Source organism: Leucopleurus acutus, assembly GCF_964270905.1.
Source record: "Leucopleurus acutus genome assembly, chromosome: 16".
NCBI classification, from domain to species: Eukaryota; Metazoa; Chordata; class Mammalia; order Artiodactyla; family Delphinidae; genus Leucopleurus; species Leucopleurus acutus.
In genome coordinates, this window is record NC_139158.1 from 30,155,086 (window position 1) to 30,179,360 (window position 24,275).

The window sequence follows — 24,275 nt, forward strand, 5'->3', positions numbered from 1 at the left end:
ACTTAGCACTGTAAGCAAAATGCAAAGATAGTATTGGACCCTGGGAGGTGAAGTGACTTGCCAGGATAACATGGCTAGTGGGAGATTTTTTTGCTGCTTGGCTACATGACTTGCTTTGCCAATGAAATGTGAGCATGCAGAAGCTTTTTATAGCCAGCGAGTGGTTCATCATCTTATCTTCCTAATTCCCTGAGACCAGCAATGGTCCATATAGAGGCTGCTCCACTAGCCTGCCTCCAGAAGTAAAGATGATATGGACCCATGGTCAAAATCAACCCATAATGGACCTATATTGTGAGCAAGATATATCAATACTTGTGTTGCAAGCCACAAAGATCGTGGGATCATTTGTTATCATGTCATAACCTAGCCTATCCTGACTGATACAAAGTCTACAATAGAACCCAACCCCACCCCCCTCAAATTTAGCAGCTTAAAGCAACACACATTTTTTTTTTTTTGCGGTATGCGGGCCTTTCACTGTTGTGGCCTCTCCCATTGCGGAGCACAGGCTCCGGACGTGCAGGCTCAGCGGCCATGGCTCATGGGCCTAGCCTCTCCGCGGCATGTGGGATCCTCCCGGACCGGGGCACGAACCCGCGTCCCCTGCATCGGCAGGCGGACTCTCAACCACTGCGCCACCAGGGAAGCCCCAGCAACACACATTTAACACAGATTTTGTGGGTCAGGAAGCTGGGCATGGCTTAACTGGGCCCTCTGCTTCAGTGTCATCAAGGTGTTGGCCACAGCTGGGGAAGGATCAACTGGGGAAGGATCTGCTTCCAAGATCACATGGTTGTTGGCAGCATTCTGGTCCTTGGGGGCTGTTGGACTGAAGGTCTCTGTACCTGGACAGCTGTTGGCCAGAATTTCCCTTGGTCCTTTGCCTTGTGGGTCTCTCTAACATGGTAGTGTACTTCATGAAAGCATACAAGCCTAGAGGGCCACAGAATGTGCTGGTGACACAGAAGTCATAGTTTTTATAACCTAACCATGGAAGTGACATCCCATCATTTTTTCATTTTATTCTAGTCATGAAAAGTCATTACGTCCCACCCACTCTTAAGGGGAGGAGAGTACACAAGACTGTGAACACCAGGTGGCAGATCACACGGGGCCATCTTATCTACCAGTTTGTTTGCAAAGGAAATGGTTATTAAATGGAAGTTAGTAAAACCCTTATCATCTGTGAAACTGACCCACCAACCAAAAGCAGTTTTCGCTGGTTGAATCACATTCATATTTGATCCATTCCCATCATGACTCTATGAATTTAGGTCACATTTTCTTTTAGATCTCCATCCTTTTTGACCAGAGCCCACATATTCTTCTCCATCAGCTCTTCTGCTACAACTCCAAGTTCTACTGGGCTGCCTTGAGGTTGGGGATCAGATTTGCCCGCAGGCATGGACATCCCAAGTCATTCCTTCTGAGAACAGAAAAGAGTCAACAGGAATAGGTCACAAGAAACTGGCAGAACCTTAAAACATTCAAGCCAGAAAGGACACACAGGAGACCACTGAGTTCTCAACCAACTTCTCTTTCCAACCCTGAACGAACGCCCCAGCCTTCTCCATGGCCTCCCATGCCTTCAGATGCCTTCCTTACAGTTCTCTCTCTCTCCCCATATGAGATGATCCTTTTATCAACCAGCTACAGCTGTGAAACAGACAACCGTGTTGCCTCAATGACGTGCAAGAATAGACATCATTTCTCATTCATGTGTCTGCAGCTTGGCTAGAGCAGCCTGAGCCCCATATGGAAGTTCCGTGGGTCATGTAGGGAAGCTCTGCTCCCATGTCTCATTTTTCTGGGGCCAATGGACTACTGGAGGTTTATTCTGCTTATACAAATGGCAAAAGCACAAGAGGGCAAGCCCTACCGCTCAAGCACACTCCCAGCCTTTGCATGTGTCACATCTGCTAATATCTCACTGGCCAAAACCAGTCACGTGGCTTAACTCAAGGCCAAGGGGGTGAGTATGCGCTCCTAGCCAGGAGATTATAATTGCAGTGTGGATATACACTACTATATAGCGGGGCAAAGAACTGGGACCCAGAACTCAGTTGAACACACTCTTACTTTTCCCCCACACCATGTTGAGGATTCAAACTTATTACTGACACACCAGGAGTGGGGATACAGTGGGTATAAGGCAGGTTTCTGCCTCCAGTCTTCCTGGAGAGACGGGTGTATATTTGAAGAGAGAAAACTAAGAGGTACAAGTAGCAGGTGAATTGCACAGGTGGGTGGGGCTCTGGAGAAGGTTTGGAAACAAACGAGAGATGCAATCAATCATTCCTTTCTCTGGGTCCCAGAGAGGCATCTTGGTGTCTGGCCAGGTTCTTCCTCGTGTGGGGCATGCCCCACCAGAAGGCAAATGGGAGGTGATTTTTGGAAGAGGAGGCATTGCCCAGCCTTGAATCATGGAGTGGGAACGTAATTCCCTTTTCCAGTGATCTTGCAATAGTTCTGATTAGAAGGAGAAAGTCTCCTTCTGTGCCTAGCGTGAGTCTAACACCCATCTTACTCTTGTTGATCTCCCTTTTTAATACATCCTAAACCTCAGGTTCATGGACTCTCTCAAGCAACAGTATCTGGTTAGAATGTACTCACACTGTTTTCTCTGGGTAGTGTTTATATTTGTAAGTTTGTCTTCTATTTTTGGTGGTTGGAATTGGTTTCCTGTTTACCGTGATGATATAGGGCTTCCTTTTTAAAAATAAATATAGTTAAATAAATAGAGTTGACTTAAAGAAAAATATTAAGTGAATACTTGTTCAGGTGGCTAGTGGTATGGTAGAAATTATGGCTTGACCCTGGTGAGCATTTTGTAAATAGGGATATAGTGGGAGGAGGAGAGCGGGGTTTGCCACAGTCAGTCTGACTTCGAATCCACGCTCGAACCCTTGAATAGGGCCTTTGGGCGAGTTACTTAGGTAGCCTCTCTGAACCTTAGTTCCTTCATGGGCTGTTGTGTTATATTGATGACAGTATTTGTAAAGTAACTGGCACAGACTGAGGGCTCAGCAAACGGCAGAAATCCACCTGCTGCAGCCTCTACCTGGACTGTCCATTCTGGGAGAGACTTTTGGGTTTTCTCTGTCCTCCAGGTGGCCATGGGACAGGCAGGCATCACTGTCCCTGCTGGTGGGTGGGCCCTGCATGGCCCTCCTCTGCAGCAGCCAGACCCCACTCTCCTCCCCTTTTATGTGGGGTCTCAGTTCAAATGAACACCTTCCTACCCCCTCTCCAGCCCTACACAGAATCTCTCGCTTGGGAGACGAAAGTCTTGATTAGCCACAGAATTTCAAAATTAAAAGAGACGTGGCAGGTCAGACACTAGGCCAGCTGGGGAACCTCAAGATGGGGTGTGGGGTGGCCCTTTGGAAGGGGCCTCAAATCGCCTAAGGATTTCTAATTTAGACCCAAGGAGGCTCTCGCCTTGCAGACTTCCCCAACAGGATTGAAAAAAGACGCATCAGAAAGTTTAAGCATGGCGTCCCAGCCAGACCAGCTACTGCAATAATAAGTTAGCATTTCTTAAAAGGGTTTCTAATTCTTTTGTTAGTGGCACAAGTCCATTGCCTTATATTTTGGGGTGTGTGCAAATAACATCACTGTGTTCAATTAAAAGCTTAAAATATACTGTAATATGCTGTGGTACTGTTTTGTAATTGCTTCAGTGTTTCAATACAGTAACTCCTCCCTCCCTACTCCACAGCCCCACAGATGGGGCTCAGGCCCCTCTGGTCTTTTCCCCCATCCCATAGGAACCTCCAGGGCAGATCAGCCCTCTCAGTTCCCAGATGGGGAAACTGAGGCTGGAGAGAAAGACATTTCCTTGTCTTTTGATGTCATTGCCAGGGACAGTAGATTCCAGGGCTGCGGGGTCAAAAGATGGTTTGTGTGAGTCAGACCCTGGAGGAGTCCTAAGACTGCGTCCCTGGTTGCCCTGCCACCTCCCACCAAGGCCAGGGACTCTATGTCGGAAAATAAAAATAACCATAGCTAAGATTAACTGAGCACTTACTATGTACCAGGCACCGCGCAGGTATGACACTTTCGGGCCTTACAACAACCCAAGGAAAGAGGTCCTATTGTGACTTCCATTTCCAGAAGGCGATACTGAGGCAGGCAAAATTAAGGAGATCACTAAGTTAAGAAAAGTGCCAGGGAAGGGGTTCTAAAGTAGGGAGTCGGATTCCAGAATACTCGTCCTTAACCCTTACCGGAAGGGAAGAGAAGAACGGGGGAGAAGAAGGGCAGGAGAGGAGGGGCAGCTGGAAACCCTTAAGGGCGAGCGCAGCGCGGAATGCCTTCCAGCTGCGAGGAAGCTCGGATTTCTCCCTCTTTCCCCAGAACTGCGCTACCAGCTCTGCCCTAAACTTGGCCCAAGTAGCGCAGGGAGGCGGGCTGGGGCTGGGGGCGCTCCCCAGGCTCCGGCCTTTCTCTCCAGTGTCCCCCACCCGCTTCCCGCGGTCCCTCCCACTCTGCTCTCCGGGCTCCTGACATCACGACCCGGGAGGCGGGGTCGGGGAAGGAGGGGGGACGTGGGGAGGCGGCTCGGCGCCACGGAGAGGGAGGAGGGAGGGCGCGCAGTCCCAGCCCAGAGCTTCAAAACAGTCCGGCGGCCTCGCCTCGCGCCCCAGCCCGACTGTCTGTCCAGCCGCCAGCGTCCGGTGAGTCGGGGTCTCGCCCGGGAGCCGCGCGCAGGTAGCGGGGGGCTCCGGGCTGCGAGCGACGGGGCAGCGGGGTCGCCAGCCACTGCACTTACCGGACCCAGAGAGGTCCCTGCAATTGGTGGCGGACAGGGAGGGGCCGAGGCCCCTCCCTGCCGAAAATCCACTGTTCCTCTGCCAGATTGCGAGGGCGCGGACTTCCCGCCTGCGCCGAGCTCGCTCGGGACCCCGAATTCCACCTCCCCACCCCCGGACTGCTTCCTTCGCCTTTTGCGTCGAGGCGGGCGGGAAAAGTTTGGGGAGGAGTCAGGGCGACTCCCCTCGCCCCCGCCAACTCCACTCCCAGGGTTCTCGGAGTCCCGGGTAGCCCCCCTCTCGTCGTGTGAAGTCCCCCGGCGCCTTGGCGCACGGTCCCCCGCCTCACGGAGCGTGCCGGACCCGCTGCGCCCTGGCTGGGTCATTGGGTCCCCTCTCGGCCCCGGCGGCGGCTCCGTTGCGCCCCCCAGCGGCAGGGAGCAACTGCCTTAGGTTGGACGAGCGGAGGAGCTGGAGGCACTGCTTGGATGACGCCTGTCCCCTCTCCACTCCGGTTGGGCTTGGGGGGCTACGAGGGCCCCACCCATGGGTCCGGAGAAGGGGGAGCCTAGAGCTCGTATACAGGAGGACTACACACTCTCCCCAAATCCAGGGTCCTAAATATACCCCAGGGAGGCCCTAATTTGGGACTGACATGGGAACCTCATAAATGGGGGTTAGTTGGGGGCACCTGTGCCTGAGGGAGACTACAGAGAGCAAAGCCCTCCCTCCGGACTACAGGACCCACCTCTTACTTTGGAACAAGAATGACAGCCCAGTTTCAGGTTTGGGAAAAGGGGCAGTGCCCCCTCCCGAGCTGCAAAGATGTGTATGTGGGGTGAGGTGGGGTGATCTTTTAACTTAGTTGTGTCTAAAATGCAGAGCCCAGTCTAAAAAGTGACAGGCAGAGTGAGGAGTAAGGTAATGGGCTTGGAGAGGGTCTTAAGCAGCTGGTAGCCCCAATATTGTATGATTTCACTGACAGGAAGCACTTAGCATAGGCAAATTCAGAGGGTCAGAAAGTGGAGCAGAGGTACCTGGGGCTGGCAGAGAGGGATGGGGAGTTATTGCTAGTGGGTGCAGAGCTGGGGGGATGAAAACATTTGGGGTATAGGGAGTGGTGATGGTTCCACGACATTGTAAGTGTATTTAATGCCACTGGATTCTACACTTAAAAGTGGTTAAAGTGCTCAATATTCTGTGATGTATATTTTACCACAATTAGAGAGTCTGCAGCCACCTCTGTGCTTCAGTTTGATTCAGTTAGAAATTCCAGAATCCGCTCACGGTTGCTGGCCAGCTCTCCCCAGAATTTGGCCTCAGTAAGGAAGTGGACGGCGGGTGAGGAAGGGACATGAGCCAGGTTTCCCCAGGAGGCTGGAAGGGACGAGGAAGGGACAGAAGCTGATGGAGCCTCTGATGGAGCTGCTACAGCTGATGGAGCTGCCACAGGGGTCTGTGGCCACTAACTGTAAATACAGGGCACAACCATCCAGCCCTCCCCGCCACTCCCCTGCACACACAAGTAGTGTCTAAGGCCCTTTGTTTCGGGAATGGAAGTGAGTGTTTCACCTAGATTTCCTTTCTCTGCCGTGCGCGTGATATCTTCAGGGCAGGAACTGAAACCACGAGTGTGTGAGCACGGACTCTCCATTTTCCAGCAACAGGTGATTCACAGGGAAGCTCAACTGGCCAATTTCTCTTCCCAGGCCCATGATGACGCTCCATCAGCCTCTGCCCCGTGCCCTCCAGCGTTCCTGGAAGCCTCCCCCTGCGCCGGCCCATCCCCACTTCTGGGCTGCAGGTGGGGAAAGCCAGGTCAGAGACCTTAAGTCAGTTTCTCGAGGTCCCTGAGCGAGTGACGTGCCAAGAGCCAGGCTTTGAACCTCCATCCGCTTCCCCACAAGCCCTCCCCATTTTTCCACCCGGAGATGCCCTGGTGGGTTTTGAAGAGTCAGGGGGAGACCCTCCTGGGGAAATCAGGGCCCAGACACCCGCGGGGCCCTTGGCAGATACCAAGGCCACAGCAGAGGGAGGGGCGTGGGGATGGCAGGAGGGTGCAGAACCTGTTTTCCCACTGAGGGTTTTTGGATCAGCTGCCTCCAGCCTCCCCGGGAATTGGGGAGGGGAGGCCGGGCGTGGGCCGCATAGCCTGTAGCCGCCTCTGGCCCTCCAGTGGGGAAACTGAGATTCACCCAAAATCTGGGGACAGGTGTTCGTGTTGGAAGCCGCAGAGGTGTCCCACGGTGGGGGGGGCGGTGAGGGCAGGGCCAGCCGGGTGGGGCTGACACTGCACTGCCCCACCCAGAGGGGAGGGCCCGAGCCCTCTTCTGGCTTCCCAGCCCCGGTTTAGGGCACTGCTCTTGAGGGGCTGAGGGGTCTGTGGCCACTAATTGTAAATACAGGGCACAACCATCCAGCCCTCCCCGCCACTCCCCTGCACACACAAGTAGTGTCTAAGGCCCTTTGTTTCTGGAATGGAGGTGAGTGTTTCACCTAGATTTCCTTTCTCTGCCGTGTGCGTGATATCTGCAGGGCAGGAGCTGAAACCGCGAGTGTGTGCGCACGGACTCGCCATTTTCCAGCAACAGGTGATTCACGGGGAAGCTCAACAGGCTAATTTCTCACCCCAGGCGCGTGCTGACTCTCCTGCCCTCTGCGGCCTTCCTGGTTGAAGGGGGCACAGCTGAGGCCGCCTCTGTGTCATAGTAAACTCTGCCAGACATGACCAGGAAGGGAAGTCTGTCGAGACAAAAATACATGAATGCCTTTCCAGGCCAGATGGGGTGGCGGTAGATTGCTGGCTGCTTGGCGGGATTTTTCTGGAGGGCAGGAGTGCAGCCACTGTCCTGGGGAGGTGCACATAGTTGTGTGTGTGTGTGTGTGTTGCAACATGCGGCCGCTGCCCAGCTCTGTGGACAAGTGAGGCCTCTGACATGGGCTTCGGGGGCTAAGGCGGGATGGGGGTGGGCTCCCCAGCTACGGGGTGGTGGCAGCCATTCCCCAAAGGTGGGGTGCGGTCCCAGGCATTGGGACTGCGGAGCAGAGTCCTTCCAGAAGAGGCAGTTAAAGGTCGGCGACAGGACTCCAGTGCAGGAGGATGGGCTCCGGGGACGTCTTACTGGGCTTAGGCAATTGGCAGCAGCAGCTGGAACAGGGAGCGAGGGCAGCTGGCACCTTAGACAGAACTGGAGACTGACGCTTGGATGTTGGCTTCATCTTGTCCAGGGAAGGATGGGGGTAGGAATAGGGGTGGTGGGAAGAGGAGGCTCCCTTTCTCACCCCAGGAGCGATGGAGTCTGCTCCCTGCAGGAGTGACCCAAAAGTGCAGTTTTGGCAGGACTGACCCATGGGGCGAATTGTCAGATGTATCTGGCTCTTGTTAGGGACAGGCCGATGGGGGAGTCTAAAAATATCCGAGACAGAGCTGCTACCCAGGGAGAGTGCCGGCCTGGTAACCCAACACCCATGGCAGCACGAGCTCTGCTCTGCTCCAGCCACTGGGGCTCTTCCAGGCAGCCAAGCCTTGGGCAGAGGGTGGGAGGGGTGAGAGCACTCTGCATTCAGGGCAGCCATGGACTAAGATTTTCAGGGACAAAAGGGCCTTAGAAAGTCCCAGTTTGCCAGCTAAGGATGCTCAGAGAGGTGGAGTGACTCACCCGAGGTCACTCAGCAAGTTGGCGGCAGTACCTGGACGAGATCTGGGTCTGGGGTCTCACTGCTGAGGAGCTTGATGGCTGAGAGTGGTCAGTGGGTTTCCAGGCCAGGTCCCCAGCGTCAGGGACCCTTATGGCATGTGTCGTCCGTCTGGGATGCTGATCGGGGAAAGGTGGGCCGGGAGCCATGCTCAGGCAGTGGGTCACTCCCGGCCACAGCTGTCGGGCTCTGAGCATGTCGTCCATCCTGGGGGTGGGGGTGAGTAGGAAGATGGAGGCTGGAGGAGGACCGTCTTCCCATCCGAAGACACGTGGTTTGTTCACGTGGTATCTCAAGGGTTTAACAAGGAGTTGTTGACCTGAATAGTTGAATTTCCAGGGCTCTCACTTTCCTGGGGAGGCTGGGTTTCTGTTGATCCAAAAGGGAACAGAGGGTGAAGAGATTGCCCAGCTTCCTGCCCTCCTCAGACAGGTTGGATGACATCAGCTTCTAGAAGCTTCCTAGCACTCCTGGGTCTAGAGCTGAGGGAGCGGTCACCGGTGTGATATTTGGCGTCAAGATTGTTCTGAGAAATGTGGATATGAAACATCTATCACCCTGCAGGATGCAGAGATGGACAAGTTAAGTCCCTCAGTGAAAATTGCTTGTAGCCTAAGAGCAAGTAAGTTTGCCTGATAGAGAAGTCACTTTGAAGGTTTCTCTTTCTGGCGCTTCTGATCACAAACTTCTCTGGAGGGCTCTCTTTCCTTAAAATGAAATTAGTTTAAAAATTTTGCAGAGAATAAATATGACCTAAAGTCTCATTCATCTTATTCTAATGAACGTTTCCCAAAGCGTGTTATCACTGGTGGTAACCAAGATCGTTTTAAAAAGTTCACAGCTGAACATGAAACGAAAAAGAATAATTATGTCTTTTTCTCAGTTGGTAGTTGGGAAAAAAACACAAACAGCACACAGACCCATTGTTTCACTACTGTGTAGGGTGAAACTTTAAGTTGATATTTTAAACTTTAAAGCATTTTTTTTAAATAATGGGAGGGTATAATTAATAAGCACAGGTGATCCTTGGATTCGGCACAAACCTTAGTGCAGGAGTGACTGACTGCCTTTTGGGAGATCGCATAACTGGGGCTGAGATGTTCATCCTTTTGACAACATGACTAAACCTGAAATGTCTGTAAGCTCCCCACCCAAGCTCGTCTTCTGCAAAGAGGCCCCGAGGTTCAGCTTCAGACCAAACCCGCCACTCAGTTTCCAAGGGAGTCCTCCCCATCTTTGATGAGGGTCATCGTGATGCCTGGATGACCTTGGACGGTTGTTCCAGGGATCGGAGGAGTCGGTGTATTGATGTATTATACATGGAAGTGGCTTGAGATATTTGTGGTTTGCTTGAACCAAAGGAAAGCCGAGGGAGGGGCTGGCTTGCCCACTCTCATCTTGAGGGCTGCTATTAAGTGACTGGGCAGTGAGCTGTGTAGGCAAAGAGGGATTTCCCTCTATTCAAAGCAGGTTACAGTCCAGCGAAGAGGATGGTGGGTCCAAGGATGTACGCGCCAGGACCGGGGTCATGAGATGGGGTTTCAGGGAAGCCCATGTCGTGGTGTTCAAGAGTTTCCTTAAGGCTGTAGGACTGGAGATGGACTCGGAAGAGTCCCTAGAATTTCCCTGGGCAGTGATGTTTCCGGGTTTGCAGAAGGGAGGGAAAGAAAAGGCCGAGGTTGCAGGCGGGAGCCCTGCTTGAGAAGCCTTGAGCGTCCAGTTAGCCTGCAGTGCAAGGTGCGGGAAGGGAGGGCAGGGCTGGGGGGTAGAGCTGGGAGGGCGAAGGCGAAGGGGGCTTCCCTCCACATCCCAATGAACCTGGCTAGGGAGGCAGGCATGATGATGTTCACACAGCAATGTTGGGATGAAAAAGAGAGAGAAAAAGGAAAAAAGTGGAAATAACCTAGAAGCAACTAATCCATCAGTCATGTTACAGAAGTTAGAAAGAACAAGGTGCAGGGTGGGTGGGAGGGGCAAAATAGGTGAAGGGGATTAAGAGGTACAAACCTCCAGTGATTAAGCCATGGGATGTAATATACTGAACCACTAGACTTGGGGAGATGATTTCAAAATGTGTGCAAATGTCAAATCACTAGGTAGCACACCTGAAACTAACATATAGTATGTCAACTATATTTTCAATAAAAATTTTTTTGAAAATTTGGATCGCAGAGAAAAAAACCTCGAGGTTCATCTCTGTGTACCAATATAGAAAAACCTATAAGACACTGTTGAACTAAAAAAGAAAGTGCAAGTAGCAAAACAATATATGAAGAAATAGGCTATTTATAAATGTCGCTGCATTCCTGTGGCCTCATACCTATTACATGTGTGCAAGAAAAGTGGCTGGAAGGATACATCAGAATCAATCAGTGTGGCTGCCGTGGGGAGAGGAAGGAATGGTCCACGGGACTCCAGTCTTGTTTGTAACAGAGAGAATATATTCATGGGTTACGTGTGTACATGAAGTTCAATAATAATGAAATAGGCTTCCCTGAATTCAGTAAGCAGTGCGAGTTTTGTAGGTTTTGGGGCGGGGAACTTTAGGAGTGGGAGGGCGTGGTAGACAGACTAGGTGGCAGCAGTGCAGTAATTCAGGGGCAAGGTAACCGGGATGTGTACCATCCAGCCCCCATGGAACATGCCTCTTGAAACATCCCTTTGTGGACCCCTCACGGGCGTGATGGGTTTCCTGTCTGGGTGCTGTTAACAGACAAGGGGTGGTTTGGGGAGGTGGCAACGTGGTACATTTAAGGTGTGTTAATAGGGCCATTATGAGATCTCTGGAAAGGTATCGAGGAGACCATTGAGAATGGGAGTCTGGGCCTTTGAAGAAAATTCAGAGAAACACATAAAGACCTGGGTCAGGAACTGTGCTTTAATTTTTTTTTTTTTTTTTTTGCGGTACGCGGGCCTCTCACTGTTGTGGCCTCTCCCGCTGCGGAGCACAGGCTCTGGACGCGCAGGCTCAGCGGCCATGGCTCACGGGCCCAGCCGCTCCGTGGCATGTGGGATTTTCCCGGACCGGGGAATGAACCCATGTCCCCTGCATCGGCAGGCAGGCTCTCAACCACTGCCCCACCAGGGAAGCCCAGGAACTGTGCTTTAGGTTGGTGTTTGAGAATAGGAGAAAATGACTTACATTTTGCCAGTCTTAATAGCAATAATTTACCGTTGCTATTAGTATAGCATTTATAGGTGCAGAGCAGCTTGGGCCATGTGCATTACATCTGCCATCTCATTTAAAATGAACAACAACCATATGCGGTAATGACTACCCCTGCCCTATAGATGAAGAAATGGGGTCTTAAAAATTTGGGGTTAGGATTGAACCCAAGTCTCATGGACCCCACAGACCCTGCTCTATTGGATGGATATATCCCATCAACATCCCTCTTTTTCAATACAGATATATGCGTCCTCTTGAAACAATCCTGCCCCTTTGGGCCAAGAAAGTGCCTTTGCTGCAGATGTGCCAGTGGGTGTCTTGGAGGCCGGTGTTCTTCCTCCAAAGTCAGCTTTCTCAGTCCTAAGGGTGCTGGACCACATGAGGGTCTTTTGCCCTTAACAGCCTGGTCACAGAGAACAGAACTCATGCCCACCCCTCCCCTGGGCAAAACCATCTTGATTCCTGTATTTCACATGTGTGTGGAATGGAGAAGGGTGTTCTGGGAACTCTGCTTTGGACAGGAACCCTCTGTCTAATCGGTAATCACTTCCATTACTTCTGATGGTCTTTGTTTGAGGAACCAGATCTGTTGAGTTCCCTGGGGTAACACCAGCATCCAGCCCAGAGCTAAGGGTGCCGTAGGTGCTCAATAAATCTGTTGCATGAATAGCTGAGAGAGGGTGTCCTCCCGGCTTCCTGCTTTTTAGCCCACCCCAGGGAGGGGTGGCAGAAGGGGGGCCCTCACACCTTGGGTGAGGAGCCAGCTGTAGGTTGCAGGGGTGGGGTGGGGGAGGGGTGGGGGAGGGGCTTGGGCAGCGGCTCCCTCCCCCTCCTGTAGTTGGTCCTGCCTGGAGGGCATCAGGCCCAAGTGGCACGGTCAGCGTACCTTTATGTGAGCGTGACACGGGGTCACATTCTTCTAGGCCGGAGCCCAGAAGAGACTTAATCATCCTCCCGCCCAGAGTGTGGTCTGCACGCCCACAGGCATTTGGAGATGATTTCTGTAGCATACAGGCAAGGTTACAAACTGTAATACGTTCATATTTTTTTTAAAGTGTATTAGTAAAATGTCAGTCTCTTGGCAAGTGACGCCGATTTTCCATTTATGGTATAATACACATTGAAAAATTAATCAAGTGAGTCTCGTGGTTGGTTTGGTTTTTTTTGGCTGTGTTGGGTCTCCGTTGCTGCGTGTGAGCTTTCTCTAGTTGCAGCGAGCGGGGGCTACTCTTCGTTGCGGTGCGCGGGCTTCTCATTGCGGTGGCTTCTCTTGTTGCGGAGCACGGGCTCTAGGCATTCGGGCTTCAGTAGTTGCAGCATGCAGGCTCTAGGGCGCACGGGCTTCAGTAGTTGTGGCACATGGGCTCAGCTGCTCCACGCGTGGGATCTTCCCAGACCAGGGATCGAACCCATGTCCCCCGCATTGGCAGGCAGATTCTTAACCACTGCGCCACCAGGAAAGTCCGAGACTCGTGTTTTAAAGACAGTGTGGGTCATGAATAGTACAGGTGGGACACAGGGCAGAATGATGGTGGTAGTGTTGACACCATTGGTGACCCATCCAGGTCCCCTTTACTGGATGATGTGCCCACCCCCAGCTGCGGTGAGTATTGGCTGCTAAGGACTCGCAGCTTCCCCTTCTCCCCAGGAATTTCGAGAAGTCTGGAGATGCCTGGGAAGTTATGCTCCCCATTCCCTGGGCTCATGGCCCCAGGTGTGCCCCGGAGCCTGGCCTGAGCCCCCCTCAACCTCACCTGTGTTGTCCCAGTTTCCAGGCAGGGGATAAGGAACCTCAGAATATTCACACTCCTGCCCTCAGAGATGAGCCGGAGGCCGTGAGAATCCCGAGGGACAGGAGGGTGCCGAGCCTTCATCACCAGTGAGGGCCCCTCACTGGACACTCTCCCGGTCGTCACCTCCTCGCTGCTCTGGGCCTTCCGGGTGAGCCCTGAGTCGGGAGGAGAGCACCTGACAGGTCACCATCCCTCGAGCCACCGTGTGCCAGGCACTGTCCTGGGCACTGGGGACACAGCAGGGACAAAACAGACGTAAGCCCCTGCCTGCAGTCAAGAGGGACGAGACAGAACAAAAGGAGGGACTAGAGATCAAGAAGAAGACAGCAGGTGATGTGCAGTGGTTTAAGGAAAATAAAACGGGGTCACTTATCTTGGATGGTCTGGGAAGGCTTCTCTGAGGAGGGGGCTTTGGAGTTGAGGCTGGATGAAGGGAAGGAGCCATTCACCCCCAGATCTAAGAACTTTCTAGACAGGGAACGGCTCGTGCAAACATCCTGGCGCCCTGGGTGCGGGGGGGAAAGCAAGCTCAGTCTTCTTCCCCCCAACCTTGGGGAAGGAAGGGCACAGCTTGGGGTCCCGACTCATCCCGCTGGCTCTTTGGGGCGCTCTGTGAGGGTCAGGTCTGAGTGAGTGGTCCATGTGCTCATGTCCTCGAGTGGCACCTACTGTATGCTCGGGACGGCTGGGAAATGGGGTCACATGCTCCCCAACTCTTGGGGTATCCTGGAAAGTGAGGGGCTGGATCAGTCTCAGCTAGGGGGTGGGTGGTCAGTTGTAGGTGTGGGATGGTCACCTTTGGGCGCCATGGTGGGTGGGGTGGGACTTCTCGCTCAGACCAGCTCGAGGCCTGGGGTCCTGACCCATGGTTTCTACCCTCCGTCCCACCTCAGGGGCCACAGAGGGCTCTTAGGTGTCCTTGTGTCAGACCCAGGGGGTTGGGGGTGTTGAAATACCAGCCTCCAGTGAACTCAGAGCTCTCTCATTGTACTTTTTAAAATCTCTTTCTTAATGAGTTTTTAAAAGTACAGTTCAGTGTATATTAGTATATCCACAGATATGTGCAACCATCCCCACGGTCAATTTTGGAACATTTCACCACGGCCAGAAGAACCCCCCCATACCCTTTAGAGATCACCCTCCTATTTTCCCATCCCCCTGAGCCCTAATTAACCACACGTCTGCCTTCTGTCTCTATTGATTTGCTATTCTGGACATTTTGTGTAAATGGAATCGTACTCTGTGTGATCTTTTGGGTCTGGTTTCTTCGACTTCGCATAATGTCTTCAAGGTTCGTCCGTGTTGTGGAGTCTATCAGTACTTCATTTCTTTTTATGGCCTAATAATACTCTGTTGTGTGGATATAACCCGTTTGGTTTATCCATTCATGAGTTGATGGACATTTGGGTGGTTTCCACCCTTTGGCTATTGTGAATAACGCTGCTGTAAACATTCCTGTACGTTTCTGTTGCTCATGTGTTTTCGTTTCCTTTTTAAAAAATTTTTATTGAAATATAGTTGATTTACAATGTTGTGTTAGTTTCAGGTGTATAGCAAAGTGATTCAGTTATTGTGCATATATATATATATATATATATGTACATATATATATTATTTTTTAGATTCTTTTCCATTGTAGGTTATTACAAGATGGTGAGTATAGTTCTCTGTGCTAGTATTTTCATTTCTCTTGGGTATTTATCCAGGAGTGGAATTGCTGACTCCTACGGTAACTCTACGTTTAATCGTTTGAGGACCGGCCAGACTGTTTCACAAAGTGGATGCGCCGTTTTACACTCCCAGCAGCAGTGGATGAGGCCTCCAGTTTCTCTGCTTCCCCAGGTTTTAATTCACTGTCCAGTCCTGTCCTAGTTTCTGGCTCCTAAGAAACTTCCATTGGTGAAATTCCTGTAGATCTAGAGCAGGTTGCTGGGGGCCAGGGCCCCTGGGGCTAAGCGAGGCTCCTAGGTCTGGGACAGGTTGGGCCCACCTGAGTAGGCTGGGGGATGGTGGGAAGGACTGAAGGGCACATGGGGACCACCTGAGAGAGAATTGGAATCTGCGGAAGGCAGAGCCTCCATAAGGCTGTTTTCTGCACGATGCTAGAGTGATTTTAGGTGCTGCTGGATACGACATTAAATGACATTAAATCACTCAATGACAAAGTGGTTCCCTTTTCGATGTTCTCTTAGCAATTGTGATTCCATCAAGGGGAAGATACCTCTTCGACTCTAGTTTTCCTTTTTCTTTTTTTTTTCAAGCTATATTTTTTATAAGTCACAATGTCACAGGCAGTATGCACTCTTTGAGTCTGGCGTCTTTCACTCAGCATAAGGTTTTGTGAGTCATCCATGGTGTTGTACATGTAGTATGTTGTTCCTTTTTCCTTTTCGTTGCTGAGTAATATTCCATTTTATGGCTGTCACACTCTGTTGTTTTTGTTCCTTTTTTGCGGGGTGGGGCGGGGGCACGCCACATGGCTTGTGGGATCTTAGTTCCCTGACCAGGGATCGAACCCAGGTCCATGGCAGTGAAAGCACTGAGTCCTAACCACTGGCCGCCAGGGATCCCATCAAGGAGAAGACGTCTCTTCGACTTTACTTTTCCTTCTTTAACCAGACAGAGCAGGTCTTCACTCAGCCCTTTGGTGGACAACAGCATTGAGCCAGAACTTGTGAACTTTTTTGCAGGGGGTGGCTATTAATTTTCACGATCAATCTCTGTGGCAGGTCATGCTGATTCTCCATTCCCAGGAGCAAAATATTTCTTCCTGAAATACATGTATTTCTGTGAGAGAGTGGGTTTATTTAATGACAGATACGAAGTAAAATCTCACGGTGGTACTCAGGAAGGAAGTAAGCCAGTGACTGAAGTTTGGAAAACCTTCTTCTAACGTTTAGGGCCCGATTATCAGGTGCCGTGTCAGGAAGTGGTGAGGTCTCCGTTCCTGGAGCCCATACAAATGGAAACTGGTTGCTATAAAAATAATCCAGGCAGAGGCTGGGGCAGGGGTGGTTCTGCATGATCACACAGCGCCTTTCAGCTAAGACTGCATGAGTCTGCAATTCTCATTGTGTGGGGTCTGTTTCCCAATTCCACGGCTGGACTGTGTCATAGCTGCAGACACACGTCATCAGAGGTTCCCCAGTCGGAAGGGCAAGAGGTTTGGGGGCCTGCCTTTCTTTCCAGCAGGGCAACCTCACCGTCCCCCGGGTCATGCTGGTGGGGAAATGTTAGAGTGTCATTTCAAGTTCATGGGGATGGCTCCCTAGCTGGCTCAGCATCTGCCTGATCTTGGATGTTTAATAGAGGGCATCCCTTCCTGTTATTGCCCCCAAACCCCTAGTTAAAGGACGTGACCTGCCAGCTCTCAGGTTAGTGAGTCTGTATGGGCTGGGTACCCCAATGTAGAGACGCTGTGTTTAAGCAGGGTTCTCCCAGAAATAGAACCAATAGGATGTGTGTGTGTGTGTGTGTGTGTGTGTGTGTGTGTGTGTGTGTGTTTATAGAGAGAGAGAGAGAGGTTTATTTTAAGGAATTGGCTCGTGCAGTTATGAAGGCTAGCAAGTCCAAAATCAGCAGGGTAGGCTGGTAGGCTGGGGACCCAGGGAAGAGCTGATGTTGCAATTCAAGTCCGAAGGCTGCTCGGGGGTGAGGGGGATGTCAGTGTTTTGTTCTATTTGGCCCTTCACCTGATCAGATGAGGCCCACCCACATTATGGAGGGCAATCTGCTTTACTCAAAGCCCACTGATTTAAATCGTCATCTCATCCAAAGACACCCTCACAGAAACTCTGTGACCCAGCCAAGTTGACACAGAAAATTAATGATCACAGATACTTCAGGTGGACTAGATACACAGCATTAAATAAGATAGAACTCCTTTTAAATCATTCTCTTTTAAATTCCCTCCCAACCCTCCAAGGAGAAAATCTCAGTTTTGTGCTAACATGTCTTTAATAAAACTTCCCAAACACACGTGACATCCTGCTTCAGCAAAGGGAAAGGAAGCTGGCCTTGGACTCAGAGTCTTGAGCAGCAGCAGTTTCTAGCTCGAATTGAATAACATTGTTCTGTTTTCCTTGTATTTCTTTCTTCCCTGCACCCTCTATTTATGGCAGGCAACTGCTAACTTTCCATTTCGGTTGTGATATAAGGTTTCTTTTTATAAAAATGTAAGTTTAAAAAGTGAGTAGGCTACTAGTAACACAGGTGGTACGTGGATATACCTGAGATTCTGCAGGTGGTGCAGGAATGGCTGACTGGGGGAACATTGACGCAAGCACAGTGAGGACGGTGCCTGAAATATCCCCTAACTGTCCACATGCCTTGAGCTGCCTGTTGTCTGTTTGCACTTCTTCCCCTCTGGAGACAGCTGGGTGATTTATTTCCACTTGATGACTGCCACCTGAAAGTGGCAGTGGACAAGGAGAGAACTCTGCGGGGAGGGGAAAGGTCTGGAGGTGGCAGTTCTAAGAAACTCCTTGACCGTGATGCTGGTCACGATCGGTGCATGTACAAAGCACTTGCTTTGTGCCAGATGCTGTTCTAAGCACTATCACTCTGTTATCTCCCAGTGGTCCTAGGAGGTGGGCATACCATTGTCATCCCCATTGTACAGATGAGGAAACTGAGGCACTGAGCTGTTAGGCTGCTAGACTGCGGTCCAGTCTGGCTCTGTCTGTGCTCTTCTGTGTTTTGCATGTATTACTTCCTGCTGGTCTTCTCGCCTTTGTCCCCTTCATGGGTTAACTTACCTGGAGGTGGAGGCCTGGCTTCCTGGTCCTGGGGCCCCTTGGGTCTGGCTGAGTTGTAGGCAGTGATTCCCAGTCCCTAACTTGCTGGCAAAATTCACCCACAGAAATGACAGTTTAGGAAAGATGAAAAGGCTGCTAAAGTGAGTGCCTCTGATCTCCTGAGGGTTACTTGAAAGTCACTAATACGAGATGCTCTGTGAAGGGAAGAGCATTCCTAACCAAATGGCTGTGAGGACGGCAAACACCCCGAGTCTGACACCTGCCTCACCTCAGCCACCTAATCTGAATGACATGTTGAGTGCCTGCAGGTCCCAGCCTTCTCTGGGCCTGGGGTGTGGGTTTAGTGGGTGGCATAATTATAGAGAGCTCCTTGGATGACAGCAGCCAGCAGGGAGCTCTTTAATTGATGGGGTCAGACAGCAGTCATTGGCAGAATGGCGGTTGTTAGCTCTTCCACCAAAGCCGTGCAAACTAGCAGGCATTCACCAAGTGTTTGCTGAGTAACCTTGGGCACTGGGGATGAGTAAGACATGGTTTCTGTCTTTGAGGAACTCTGAATCTAACAACGCAGAGTTTCCCCTGTGTCAGTTAGCTCTTGCTGTGTAACAAACCATCCTGAAATGCACAGGCACATTTCGTTTTATTGCCCCTTCTCTTGACTGCACTTTGCAGATACTGCGTTTTTTACAAATTAAAGGTTTGTGGCCACTCTGCTTTGAGCAGGGCTACTGGCACCATTTTTCTGACAGCATTTGCTCACTTTATGTCTGTCACATTTTGGTAATTCTCACAACATTTCAAACTTTTTCATTATTATTATATTTGTTATGTGATCTGTGGTCTTTGATGTTACTACTACAATCCGCTGAAGGCTCAGATGATGGTTAGCAATTTTTATAGTAAAGTATTTAAAAATTAAGGTATGTACATTGTTTATTTAGACATAATGCTATTGCACACTTCATAGACTACAGTGTAGTGTAAACGTAACTTTTATATGCACTGGGAAACAAAAAAAGTCACATGACTCACCTTATTGTGATACTTGCTTTACTGCGGTGGTCTGGAACTGAACCTGCAGTATCTCCGAGGCTGTAATGGCTTAAAAGAGAAAACATTTAGTTCATTCTGTAGGTGGGCAATATGGGCTGGGCTTAGCTGGTCTCTCTCATGTCTCTGTGGCCAGCAGGTGGGTCAGCTGGGGGCTGGCTGGTCTTAGGTGGCCCTTGCTGGAGAAGAGCTCATCTATGCTCCATGTAATCTCCTACCATCCAGCAGGCCAGGCTGGGCTCGTTGGCGTGGTAGCTGAGCAGACAGGAACTGTGTGAGGCTTCCTGAGGCCTGGGCTCAGAATTGGAACTTTTGCTGCCTTCTATCGATAAAAGAAATCACAAGGGCAGCCAGGTTCAGTGGGTGGGGAAATAGATTCCACTTCTTAATAGGAGGATTCAACTTGCTGATGACACTTTGTTAAAACCTTTTGCAGGTATGAATATAAGAAATCCTGGTCTGTATTTTTCCTGTCTTTGGAACGCCGTGCCTGGTTCGGGGATCAGGGTGATGCAGGCCTCACAGGATGGGTTGGGAGCCGTTCCCTCCTCTTCGAGTTTCTGGAAGAGTGTGTGTAGAGTTGGTATTATTCTTCCTTAAATATTTGGCAGGATTCACCAGTGAGGCCATCTGGGCCTGGAGTTCTCTCTCCGGGAAGGGACTCCAGAGCTTTGATAAATATTTCTTTCTTCTTGTATTGCCAAACTGGAAGGAAAAGTCTGGCTCCATTTCTTGACTCCTTTTTAATTTATTTTTCAACATTAAAAAAAAATGAAGTGTAGTTGATTTACAATGTTCGTTAACATTTCTTGACTTCTTTAGCACTTTAGCCCCTTGAAATCTGGCTCCTTTCCTCCCTCCCTCCCTCCCTTCTTTGCTTCATTCATTCAGCACATTTGTTGAGCACCATCTATAAACTAGACACTGTTGTAAGTGCTGAGAATACCGACCTGCAGAAGCTGCCAGGTCCCTGACACTGTGGCCGGGGGGAAAGTTAACCCCCAAATGACAACTACAACGTAACATCGGGCCATGAGAGGTGCTAAGAGGAGAAAAATAAAGAAGGGCTTTAGTTTACTTCACTAAAATTGTTATTACCAAGTTGGCCAGTGAGCTAATTTTCCATCCTGATTCCTTTTTCCTACTCTCTCTCTCTCTCTCTCTCTCTCTCTCGGCTTTGGGGTCCCACCATCCGCTTTTGGTTTTCCCCCGACCCCCCCTCTCTCCCAGCCCTTTCTCCCTGGTGCCGTTTCATAGTTACTAGCGGCTGTATCTCACATCCACACACCCACGACACAGGGATTTCTGTGCCCAGCTCCTGTCTCCTCCTGGGTGACAGTGCCGCCCATATTTCCAGTTGCCCGGGAGCATCTTCACCGTTGGTAACCAGACATGTCTAACGCCGGTGAACTGTTTCCCTCACCCTTCAAATGTGCTCTTCCTGCTCTAAGCCAAGCACGTTAGTGGAACCAGCAGCCACTGTGAGCCCCCAGAATCCTTTGCCCGACGCCCCACCCATCCCCGGGTCCTGCTGATTCTCCTTCTGCTGAGTCTCCGTCCCTCCCTTCTGCTCACCTCCCAGTTTTTACCTTCATCTGAACCCTCTCCTTTTCTCACCAGGGCTTCTCTGACAGCTTCCCCCAATGCGTCTCCTTCTAATCCATCCTCCTGATTGTGGCCTGTTTCTCTTCTACAGGCAGATCTTATTCCTTTCCTCCTTCAAAGCCTTCCCCCTCTCCCCACTGCCCCCAGGATAACACTCAAACGTCCAAGCCCCATCGAGCTTTTCACCTGGCCTAGAGTTCTGGCTCAGCCCCGGGCCCTGCCCAGCTCACCCCCTGGTCACACTGGTAATGCTTCTGTGCTTCGGAGCATCCCGTTCCCTTTGCCTGCAACACCCTGTCCCCACGGCTCTGCCTGGCAACCCGCCCATCGTTTGAGACCTAGTCCAGATGTTGCTTCCTCCATGGAGCCTCTGATGCTGCCCTGACCCCAGCATGGGGCTAGTCACACTTTCCTTTACGTTCTCGTAGCACGCATGTCATCACATCATGTTTATTTATTTATACACCCTTGTTCTTCATGTACCTGGCAGCTCCCATGGGACGTGGAGCCTGCCTTACTCACCCGCGTGTCACCAGGGACTGGTAAGCGGTGGGCGCTCAGTGAGTGCTTGTTGCCTGACGTGTAGTGATGGCCGGCATGCAAAGCCACATGTGGCCCCAGGACTTTGGACCCATCTCCTGATCAGGCCGGAGGATGAGAGGATCCCAAAAGGGAAGAGAAATTCGGATTTAAGGTGGGCAACATGGTGGCTTCTCGGATGGCAGATTGTCTAACTTCAAATCCCAGCTCCAGCCTTTACTAGCTGTGTGGTCTTAGAGGAGTTGCTTAACCTCTCTGAGCCTTATTTTCTTTACCTATAAAATGAGGCTAATTATAGCACCTACAGCATAGTGTTTTTGTGAGGAATGCATAAGTTAGTACATGTGCCTGGCACATACGAGGCAATAAATGTTGGCTATCGTTATTGCTGATATAGTAGTCATTATTATTACAGTGGATTGAAAGACTCAGACGGAATCGTCCGCAGTGGCTTCTGCCCTGGAGCACTGCCCAATCCCAGTGCCCATTTCCGGACAGAGGCAAGCATCGGCTCTGTGCCTAGAAGCCCCGACGCGGTAAGCACAAAGCTGGGCCACCCAGGGCGAAGGGCTTCCGTCACCCCCGGGGCATCTTGGGCGCCTGGCCATTCGGGCTGGTTGGTGTCCAGATACCAGGGCAGGAAGGAGGCTGAGCTGGCCTCTGCCTTCCCGAAAACAGGCCAAAGCCACTGTCCCTTCTGAGTGCTGTGCGCGGTATGTGGTGGAGGTGCGGGGTCTCAGCCAGCCTGGGGCAGAACCGCCAGCTCTAGAGCGGGCCTTGGAGTCCCTCTAGCCGTGGGGCCTGGGAGACTGCTTACCAGCTGGCCTTCCCCGGGGCTCAGCGCCCAGAGCCTCCCTGGCCTTCTGAGCGGGGGGCCTGTGGGTGGAGCCCCTCTGGGCTGGGGAAACCTCAGACACCAAACATCTCAGGTCTGTTTTGAAAGGTTCTAGACCTCAGGATTGTCCGTTTGCTTACAATTCCGGGAAAAGGCTCCGACTCAGCTGAGAATGGGCCGTGGTTTAGATTGCAGGGAGAACTCCCGAGGGTGGGGTTAGAATCAGGTGGTCGGGTGGTCATCCTAACAGCCGCGGGAAGCAGCTGGCTCACTCTCGCTCCCCTGCACGTAATGGAACGTGGCCAAAGCAGCTTCCTTTCAGCAACAGCAGGCAGGGGCCGGGGCTCCCTGTGGTGGGGATTTGTGTTTTTCTGAAGGGAAGGAGAGGAGGGGACACTCACATCACCCGTGGGAAGGTCCCTTGGCCTTCTCTTCATGTGTAAGACCCTACTGGTGATGTCCCACCATCAACGACAGATCAAAAGTTGCTTCTGGGGGAGGGAGGGCCGGTGAGTCACCAGCAGGACTTTCTCCACACCCAGTGCTAGATGTGCAGCATACACACACACATACGCGCACACACACACATTTCAAGCAAACATTGGACCAAGGTGTATTAGGACAGCACTGCTACTTAGGAGGCAGCGAGGAGATGCCAGTTCTTGGTATATCCTATTTGCCACCGGAGGTCTGGATGAATATTTCTGGGAGTACCATCCCTTATCCCAAACCATCAGCCTTTTTTTTTTTAACCATCAGCCTTTAGAACTTGAAGTTCACTGAACCACGAAAACTGCCTTCTGTGTGCAGAATTTCCATAGCCCCACCTACACCTCCCAGTGCCTCGCCCCCTCCTCCCCGCTCCCCTACTCGCTCCAGGTCTGATACCCAGAGGGTTCTTGCTTCTGCTCAAGGAAACCCATTTGCTGCTCCTTCTACTCCAGCTACTGATTCTTCTTCCTTAAAAAGAAATCTTAAGTTCTAATATTCTGTGTTCTCTATTATTTTACATGATTATTTTTATGGGTATTTTATAGAATAGGGAGTATTTAGGCCTTCGGTCTGAAAATGCTTTACCACGATTCCTACAATGCACCTAAATTAGAGTGGCGAGATCCACCTGAGTTTCTGGGTGAAAAGGGGGTGCATTGTGATAAATTTAGAAAACAGAACTGAGTCCATTCTACTGTGTCTGAATAAATCCTTTTAGTGATCAAGGAAAAACTCTACCCAAAGTCCAAACCAATCTCAGAGTAGATCAGTAAAGACAACACATGCTTCAGCTGGGCCGGTGAGCTAATAGGATTAGAAATGCAAGAAATTCTATTTTTAGTACAAATGATGACTAAAGCATAGATTTTAATGAAGTCCTCTCTTAATTAGCCCAGTCATATCTCAACTTTAGCTAATGGCCAGGGCAGAGAGACGCTGCCTTCCCAAATCCCCCCTGCCTGGTGCAAAGCTTGAGGGAAATCCAGCCAAAGGCGAAGCATGCCTTGATGCTGCCTGTGCCCTCTCGCCTGATTTTCATTAGGCTCTAAGCATGGGAGCAGGAAAGTGGGTAGTATAAAAATGTCCTGGATTTGGAGTTGGGAAACCAGAGGTTAGAGTCCCAGCTCTGTGAACTTTGGCAAATCATGTGATGTCTCTGTGAGCCTCAGTTTTTCATCTGTAAAATGGGGATAATGATACCTTGCCCTGCCAGCTTCACAGGGTTGACATGAAGATCCAACACAAGATACGCTGTGTAAACTGCAACTCGACCTTTAATCACGAGGAGTCTCCTTTCTTGTGGGATGACCCCCTCTGAGCACAGCCCCTCCCCAGGGATCTGCTTTGTCTCCTACCTGTCTCGAGGTTATGCTGGCATCCTGTGCCCTGGTCACAGTTAGGGGCAGATTTGCTGGTCTTGCCTGAAGAATATTTGTCTTGCTTGTCCTGTGACAGCAGCAGTTGCTGAGGCTGCGCCTGGCAGAGAGCAGGGGAGGGCAGAGTTAGAAGAGAGGGACTGGCTTGAGACAGTACACTGCAAAGGAGGAGTCTAATTACAGGCTTGCGACTGAAACTGTGCAT

The 24,275-nt window shown here is 51.0% G+C and overlaps 1 protein-coding gene across 1 annotated transcript in view; it reads left to right on the plus strand.

Moving 5' to 3' along the window:
* The first annotated feature begins 4,582 nt into the window (after positions 1-4,582).
* The window catches only part of EMP2 (epithelial membrane protein 2), a 40,482-nt gene continuing 20,789 nt past the window's right edge, over positions 4,583-24,275 (plus strand). The window contains exon 1 of the mRNA XM_082857536.1: positions 4,583-4,682. The gene's annotated coding sequence lies outside the window, so the exon portion shown is untranslated. The remainder of the gene's footprint in view (positions 4,683-24,275) is intronic.